This window comes from Montipora capricornis, unplaced genomic scaffold, assembly GCF_036669925.1.
Source record: "Montipora capricornis isolate CH-2021 unplaced genomic scaffold, ASM3666992v2 scaffold_212, whole genome shotgun sequence".
NCBI classification, from domain to species: domain Eukaryota; kingdom Metazoa; phylum Cnidaria; class Anthozoa; order Scleractinia; family Acroporidae; genus Montipora; species Montipora capricornis.
This window is the reverse complement of record NW_027179966.1, coordinates 22501-31560: the sequence shown is the minus strand read 5'-3', so window position 1 is coordinate 31560 and position 9060 is coordinate 22501. Positions and strand designations below refer to the sequence as shown.

General features: G+C 39.0%; 1 pseudogene; it reads right to left on the bottom strand.

Annotated features, from left to right (window-relative positions):
- Window positions 1–3465: 3465 nt before the first annotated feature.
- Window positions 3466–9060, bottom strand: part of LOC138034816 (malignant fibrous histiocytoma-amplified sequence 1 homolog) — a 24276-nt pseudogene continuing 18681 nt past the window's right edge.

The following is a 9060-nucleotide window of genomic DNA, read 5'->3' as shown; positions in this document are numbered from 1 at the left end:
GAGTACCTTTGAGGTGCTTTCAGCTAAAACTTGCCACTTAAAAATTCTTTGAAGGAAACACCTTTATGGTAAAAGCAAATTGTAATTTCAGTCTTGGCCACTGTATATCTATTAATCATACTGTGCAGCAAGCAAAAAACTGTTTAAATAAATTTACTGTTCTTTGAAAAGCGGAAGTTTTCAGCAACGTCATTCCTGTTAGCCTTCTCAAGAGCTTTCACAAGGTTGCTCCCCTTGTCGCTTTGGTCGTCTCTGACGTGTCCATGCATTCAACATAGCAATGATTTTTCAGAAACTGAATTGTTGTCTGCATCCAGAGCATCTACTCTGGTTCATTCGGAATACCAGGAGGAAGCCAAACTATGGTCCAATGCCTAGTGATTTGCTGAGAAACTCCAGCAATGAGGGCTTAGGGAACATCTTCTGAAACTGTAGAGAGTATTGGTGGTTAGAGTTGAGCTGTTCAAGGGCACAGTAAACGTCTGACACTGAGACTGCCAGCTTCATCATTGTCAGAATTGTAGGGGGAGGGTTGGGTTTGCAAATCTGTTTGTCCTTCTCCACCATAAATTATTGGGATAGGGAAGAGTTGCATTGAACGTCCAAGGTGCTAATACAGTTAGAGCTCATCCCGATTTTCTTAGCACAAAGCAACTTGGAGTATTGCTACTACGCCTTGGACAGGTTTTCGTGTGTGATGGGAGGGAGAAAGGAGAGCTCTTCTATCCACTTCATCATTGTACGAGGTCCAATGACCGATAACACTGGTAATACACTGTAGCAAAGCGAATGACCAGTGCTATTCACTAACTATCGCCCTTGTTTCGGTTCAACCTAGTTTTTCCCAAATTATGGAGGAGAAACAATTTATAATTGTTGGAACTAACTGTCTAAATTAAATGGCCTTTGTGATGAGCGGTATGGCTTCAGGAAACATCACTCCACTACACTTGCGGGCTTGAGTGATTTGCAGGAATAAGAGTTCCTGCTGGGATTGTGGTGACATAGCTGTTGGTATTTTCCTTGATCTCTCAAAAGCATTCGATACAGTTAATCATTAATATTTTATTTGTCAAACTTGAACGCTCATGGTAACGGAGAGAAGGGAAACTCAAATTGTTTTCAATTGTAATTTTACTTTCACTACTCTATATATATTTCAGCACCTTATTAAAGAACTAAGTGTTTGCAATTGTATAATCCATTACCAACTTATAAGTTCAAACTGCTTTAAATTTGTAATTTGTGTTGATAATACTTCATATTTCAAAACATTAACCAACACAATGAATATTGGTGAATACAAACAAAGGACGAAGTCCAGGTTCACTTTGTTAACCGATATTCACCGAGCCTAAGGTGATTGTTTTAGTTTTACACTACATAGGTTAATTCTTTGAAAAAAACTCTATGCATGTTCTTTAAAACATACATTTTACAAACGAAAACTGTACCTGGCTCATGACGTGAAGGAGCATCTAAACCCCTCTTCACGGACATCTTTTAACACAACAAACAACGTTAGTAATCTCATAACACACACATAAATTTAACAATCAAGGAAATAATTTGTTCCGAAGTGTCAGGGGGGGTAATGAACTCATCCAGGAAGTGAGGGAGGAATCGATAGAAGATGAATCTCATTATAACTCATTTGTATTGTGTTGAAAAAAAATGACTTTGTTTCTTTCCTTTTCTCTAAAGGACTATTGACCAGACAAAGTCCAATGGGAAATATGACTATATGATTATCCAGAATTAAATGCACTGACTTATAAGAAAAGTACTATTTACCAGCCTAACTTGTCTTTATTAAAAAAAAAAGGGCACTCATTCGTCAAGTATGGTTCTTACTTGGCACAATTTTTCCAAATCAGCAGGATCTCGTGCCACAAAAGCTTAATCTCTCTGAATAAAGGGATGGAGGTAACAGTGAAAAATCATCTCACCAACATGCCTTTAGAAAAGTAAGTTAGAATTTTGAGCCAGTGCTTTTTCACTATAATCACTAAAGTGGACTGGGTCACGGTTTCATTAAATTACGATATGATTAAAGCCAAATTTTGGCTTTTTTCAATCAGCTTGGTTCTTAAGTTTTTATTGTCTGAAAACAATGCGATCAACAGATCTAAACATTGAAGTTGCATGTGATGAAAGCAATCTTGATCGTTTGAAATGCTTGACCCATTGAGTTTGGTCCACTTTACTCATCTCTTTATACTGATATCCAGACTGAGGAAGAGCAAGTACTTGATTCTGTTATTATTTGGCAACCTCACCAGGAGGTGGATAGATAAGGTTGATGTCAAACTTTTCTCCTCTCAAAAACATGATGCCCTTCTTGCAAATCTTTGTCTGTGTGGAAAAGAACCTTGCTCGCTGACTTAGTACTCCTCCAGTTTACATGGAAAATAGGCAAGGCCTTGGTTTCCTTTCTGCGTACCAGGGGGGCATAATGAAAAACGCTGTACATTCCGTCTCTGCCATTCGGCCACACGTGCTTCGGTTTCCTGTCGTAGTTCGAAGGAAATCGATATTCAAGAACATTCATGCAATGTGACTTAAGCCATTTTTGATAGTCAATTCTGTGATTGGTTTTTATCAAATGCACTGATAAAGATTCTGTAAATTACCTACCTAATCTAAGGCTGCGTTTATACAAATGCAGTTTCACATCGATGCGATTTCACAACATTGAACACTTGAAACCTTTGGAAGTGTTTACACGGAACCGTTTTTGACAGCAAATCAAAGCCGTGATGAGATAAGCAAGTGCTGCACTCCGTGCTAAATTCCACCCTTTTTAATCAACCAATGCACATTTTCCCCACCAAATAGTCAGTATTGAACATTGATGTGGTTTCACTGTTTACATGACAGGATGAACGGTATTGGTTTGAAAAACGCTCCACTTGCGGCAACAGTCTGATTGTTGTCGTGTCAGCCAGACGGCATAACCGCATCAGTTACAAGTCATTGTTTTATTTTCTTGGTTTTAAGCCTTGATTAAAAATAATCACCTGTTTATTTTAACTGAAATTGTTTTCTTGGGTCTGCCATTACTAAGTTTAAAATCTTGAGAGAACTGGATCGAGGAGAAAGAGTTTAAGAGTGCAATGGTGTGTACACGCCTGAATAAATATGCAGCAGTTTTGGGCTGTTCAGATTAGTTAACTTGCGTTGCGTTAGTGAGTCAATGATGTCACGTTTCTTAGGATCCCACGCTCTGAGGTCCAATCGGTCAGTTTTTAACGATGAGTAATGGCAGACCATGAAATCCAAAACTTACACTCCAAATAAAACAGCATGTTTGGACAAAAATCAAAGCCTCAAAATTTTGCCAGTCAGGTGTTGAGCAATCACACTTTCATAATTTGAAGAAAAAAGGGAAGTGATTTTTGATCATAGTACCAATTTCAGGGAAGAAGAGGTTTTAGTTGTTTTGATTGTTAATGTGGTACTCACCTGCACCAAAGATGTAGAAGGAGAAACGTGCCCATAGTATTTCTCTACAAAACCCTTGGGCGTACTTCCTATGATTATGAATTGGCCAGGTGAGTTCGATTCTGTTCCAGGAGGAATGTGATTAGTTCCAGATCACCCCCCCCCCCCCCCCTGTACAACGGTGATCATTCATTAACAGTATCACATGATCTTCCCAGATTGTACTGTTAGTGGTCATTAGATGTGGAGCAACAGCAACGGGACTCAGCGAAGACAGATTGAATAAACCAGGAGGCAGGTAAGCGACCAGTCATAAACAGCAGAATAATGAATCTCGGTCCTGTATTGTGTAGGAGTTGAATAGTGACAAGTAACAATGAATGTGGGGGTTCTTAAATCTACCTCATGGTTCACAAACAGCTGTCAAATCTCCTGCACTTTAGGCTGAAATTGTTTTTGCTAGACCTTCATTTAAATAGGAACTTTAAAACCTATGACACGGTGGCATGTGTGATTCGAAAAAATCACCTCAAAATACATACTTTGCACTATCTTAGAAACATGTCACTCTTTGAGCTTCTTACATCGCAATTCACGTTATACGAATGTATAAAAGTGGTTTCAGATGTGTTAGGGCTAATAGTGCCATTATGCTGCATTGTGCAATGGGTGCACATATTCTTGTTGAAAATCATTGCAGATCTAAACCTATGGTTTGGAACCATCGCTTGTGTTTTTTTCTCATAATTTTTACTAACCCACCCCCCCTACATGTCCCTCCATCGGGAAATAAAAAAATGAATTGGTAGCATTGTACTGACAGCCTTGTCAGTGTGACAGAAGCGAGGTGGTGGAGCGTGGTTAGGGTTGTCATGTGTGCTACATTGTGTGTGGAGTCACCAATGTGTCTCCAGCACAGCAAAAAAAATAATGATTGTGCATACTTGTGCCTAATGTATGTTTATTGCATCACAAGTCAGACCCTAGATATACATGACTTGTACACCAACGATCTGTACATACCTGATCTTCGTGTCAAGGTGTCGGGAATGGGGTCTACTGCCTCAGGATATTCTCTCAAGAACCATGGAACTAAAAGACATCCGCTCATCTGACACCATCAGGGGGCATTGGCATGCGAAGGCCGAGCGGGTGATGCAGCTAAGTTCTACCATTCTGTGGGAACATGTAATCATCAAGATTCATCTTCATGCCACAGACACCTAATATGCAATACCAAACAAGACAAACAAAAAAGCAGGGGTAACACTAAAACACTAAATCAAAAAGACTTGCTAAACTGAATACTTTTATCTACATGGTTTATTATGGACCAAACCTGATATTCTTTGATCCCACCTGACATACACAGCCACCCATGTTGGTGGAAAGAACAATGCAGAACGAAAAAATGCAGCTCAAGTTTTGCATGTTAATTAAAACTATAAGGCCAAAAACGTGACCCTGCGTGTTCTATTGTTTTGGACCAAAAAAACATTTTTGTTGGCAGCTTATTGCCATGACAGCTCAACACAGGTCAAACCATGAGTGCAATCAAAGAATACATCCACACTAACACTGAAATCCAAGTACAGCTGCCCATCAACAGTTGAATCGTCACAGACAAACTGTGAAAATTAGTCTCAACTAGCCTCTATTGCCAGTAATCAATAACTTAATTATTATATGTTGCAGGTAATTTTTGTGTTTCCTTTGGGAATCCCAACCCAAACTTGGTCATTCTGTTTCAATTTACCTAGGTCAACGTGTTTTAACTTACGATCACGTGGTTTCAACTTAAGGTCAGTTTGGAGCTAGGTACAAAGACACAGCAAAGGCAAGCGTCATTGTTTTACCAATACAGAAGCAACCCTCACCATTTACAAATGCTAACAATAGGCCGAAAAAAAAAACGTTTGTTTAGGCCTAATTGGGCTTCAGGTGAGTTAGCTTTAATGAATGTTTAGGAGTGATCTGTATAGGTTAAAACAATGACCTGTGACCTGGTTTTTGTACAAGTGCTACCTGCCCAAAATTGACCTATTGTAGGTTTGTTGAAACAAAATGACCTAGTTTGGTTAGCAAAATTACTACCTGTAAGGAACAAAAATGACCAGAATATCACGTTTCTGATTGGCTTGATGGCAAATTCACGAATAGGTTATAGATTGCACATACAGGAAGTTGCTACGGAAAAAACCACACGGGAACTGGAGCATTTTGATTGAGTATAAATTGTACGACACTTGCTTGTGCATTTTGTGATTTATGAGTCACTTGTGATGTTTTGAAAAACTTCTCATGACCTATATATGAAGATCACAAAATGCAACTTGTGGTCATGCAATTCCTCCTATTACTATAACGCATGAGATTAAGCAGAGGGACATAATAAATGCATTGTTAAATATTATTGTCACTGGCCGTCATAGCCTGGGCTCACATACAGGGGGGGCTGGAATTTCTTACACACAAAGTGACTTCCTGGAAATATTGATTTTTGTCAATGTAGTCTTAATTCCCTGTTTCTTTCACATTTCACTTTCACTTTCACTTTAAATGTCATCTACCGCAGACAGCGAGACACAGCTGTCTGGGCGTTGTAGTAGTTCAATGGGTAGAGCATCCATCGGTGTTTCAGAGGTCATAGGATTGAATCCTGCCTAGAACTCTAATTTTCAGTCTGTTGTCCTTTTTCTCATTGCCAAACCACAAACTAGTTTCCCACCCTTCTCACGTCATTATCATGGGAACTGGAGCCTTATCATTTCTGAATACATTACCTCAAAAGAGACTCAGACAACAATGCTTCTTTTAGTAGTTTTGTCTTGAGGTTTTCAAATTACGCCCAATGACATTATACTTGAAAACACTTCATCAAATTTCAGTGTTGCCTCCAAATCATGACGAAACAAGCACTTAACCAACTTTGCCAACCACTTCAGGTCAATGAAGACATCATAGTCGGATGGAATGCTCTTGTAATATCTCAATTCTCCAATTGAATCCAAGTATGAGAGGGCAGACCTCGTTCCCAAGGGAGAAAGACTAGTATGTTCTTTTGTAAAGATTTCAAACTCATTGAAAGACATGCAGTGAACTTGATTCTTCACTCTTAGATTCTTCAATGCTTTCTCAAGTGTAATCCAATCCTCTGGTAAATCTCTGCCAACAGAGGGAAACAGTTGGGAGTCATTTGCCACACGGATGATCTCATCTTGTAGCTCTTTCATTCCAGTGAGTTCCCCAATACTACTGACTGGAACCATTGCAATGTAACTCTCATTATCCGATAATTGATCCTGAATTAAACAAATTAATATGTGCAATAAAATACAGTAAAATTGATATTACTAAAGATCTTAATAAAAGCCTTATTTCATGTCTCAAATGCTTTGCATAACTTAAGTTTTCTCGATAAGATATTTGGGTGTAATATCCGGAACAAATTCTAATACAGTTGCACCTCGATTATCCAGACTTGTTTGGACTAGACGAAATAGTCCGGATAGTTGAGAACAGAAACTGATTACATTAAGAAAGCAACATTTAGTAACAAAGCAACTCTAAGCCAATCAGAACTCATTTGAAAGTTCTGCTTACATGTAAGTTACGACGCGTGCGAGCGCTGCTTTATTTTGCTTTTTGAAAGTGAAACAAACTTGCCTTTACTTCACTTTTTTTCAACTCTGTAGTTTTAAAAAGAATATGGCTACGGATCTTGATCATGGCTAATTTATAAATATTCATGGCAAAGTTGGGACCAGAGAACAAGTCCACATAATCGAGAAATCCAGATAATTGAGGTTCGACTGTATTGATTTTTGACTGAATGATAAGGCAAGATAATACTAAGTTTGGCTTTCCCTACATTATGAAGAATCACATTGATCTCAAAGGAGTATTTTCCAATTTGGCCTTTGATATGGTTGATTAACAGACACTCTTTAATCTGCATAATTATAATAATAATAATAATTATTCATTTATAGTGCGCGTTTAACACGCTAGGTGATCAAAAGCGCATTATAATTATCATACAACTCAATCAGTCAGAAATGTAACTAACGGTCCTTTGGATAAACCTGAAGAGATGATTGGGGGATTATTTTCTTCCACTCAGGATCACTGCCTCCCTGTACAGCATTTTGCAATCCTTTCTTCTTTTTTCTACGATTTCAAGGTCAATCAATGCGCTCTGCCCTTTGCAGTAATGCATCACACGGTTAATGATATCATCACACCGACTTTTGACGAGGCAATCATCACTGGTTTCAAATTCATCCAAATGTGTTGGGACTATCATGATTCGTGGCTTCAACACACGAGATGTAACCAAATCTAGCCAATCACCAATGGTTCTGCAAAAACAGCTTTCAGTTGAATCGTAGTTGAAGAGATCCACGACCAAGATATGCAGTGCCTCTAAAAGATTATGCCAACACAGAATCACAGTTAGTAATCAGCTGTAATATTTGAAGCACTTCAATTAAAGGGAAGCAGGAAGGGAACACTGGCATGCACGTGCCCTACCCTCTCTCTCCCCTCCCCCCCAAAAAAAAGTTGCCTGGGTTTAAAATCCCAGGGGTAATCCATGATTGTAGTCCTGCTACAAAGACTTTTTTTCTGTGCAGGTTGATTTCCCTCTTTAATAAAAGACAAGATTGGAATTATTTGGGCCAGGTGATACCAAAAATCTCAAAACTTCACCTTCACACTCCATAGATTGTTTTTACTGTCACGAAACAAACAAATATTCGAAACCGTTCAATAAAAAGGGCCAAGAACTTGGAATGTTGTAGGAATTCAAACAAAATAACCACCTCTCCAGTTCTCAGGTCTGACTGCAGTTCATCGTTTGTCGAAGCGTTTCACACAAGTTTAAAGAGTTTTGTATGGTGCCGCCCTGTTGGTGTATGATTGTAGATAAAAATTGTGAAGACCTTGCGATTTTGATCGTAGAATTTGATGGTATCACTGTGAAAACTAGCTATTATCGAGGAATAGTAACTTCTTACTAACTGAGCGCGAGGGCCGTACTGGGAAATATTGGCCCGAGATCGTGGCAGTACGGACCGAGCGCAGCGAGGTCCGTACAAAAACGACTGAGGGCCAATATTCCCCAGTACGGCTCGAGCTAGCTCGGTTAGTAAGTAGTTTATTATATGGCTTTTTAATTACCTTTTGCTTTGTTTTTGCAAGCCCGTAATCAGCCCGTGGGCATTACGGGAGAATAATGCCCTACAATTCAGTCACAATTAGCTAATCAGAGCACGCATTATATCGGCTACAAACACAAGCCATATAATAATATATACTGTTACAGTAGTATTACAGTAGTTAAATGCTATATACATGTATAATAACAGTACCTGAAGAAAGAAAAAATGGATGAGTGAGTTGATAACGTCGCTGACCAGCAAAATCAGCAATATGAAACTCTATCCCATTAGGAACTGGACGCCAAGTGTAGAAATCAACACCCACAGTACTATGTGCTTGGCCGTCTGGAAATGTGAGCGCTGTTGCATTCACAAGGGCGTATGCAAGACTTGATTTTCCAGCACCAGCTTCTCCCAGTAACATGACTTTGAGACGCTGTGAATGAACTGCCTG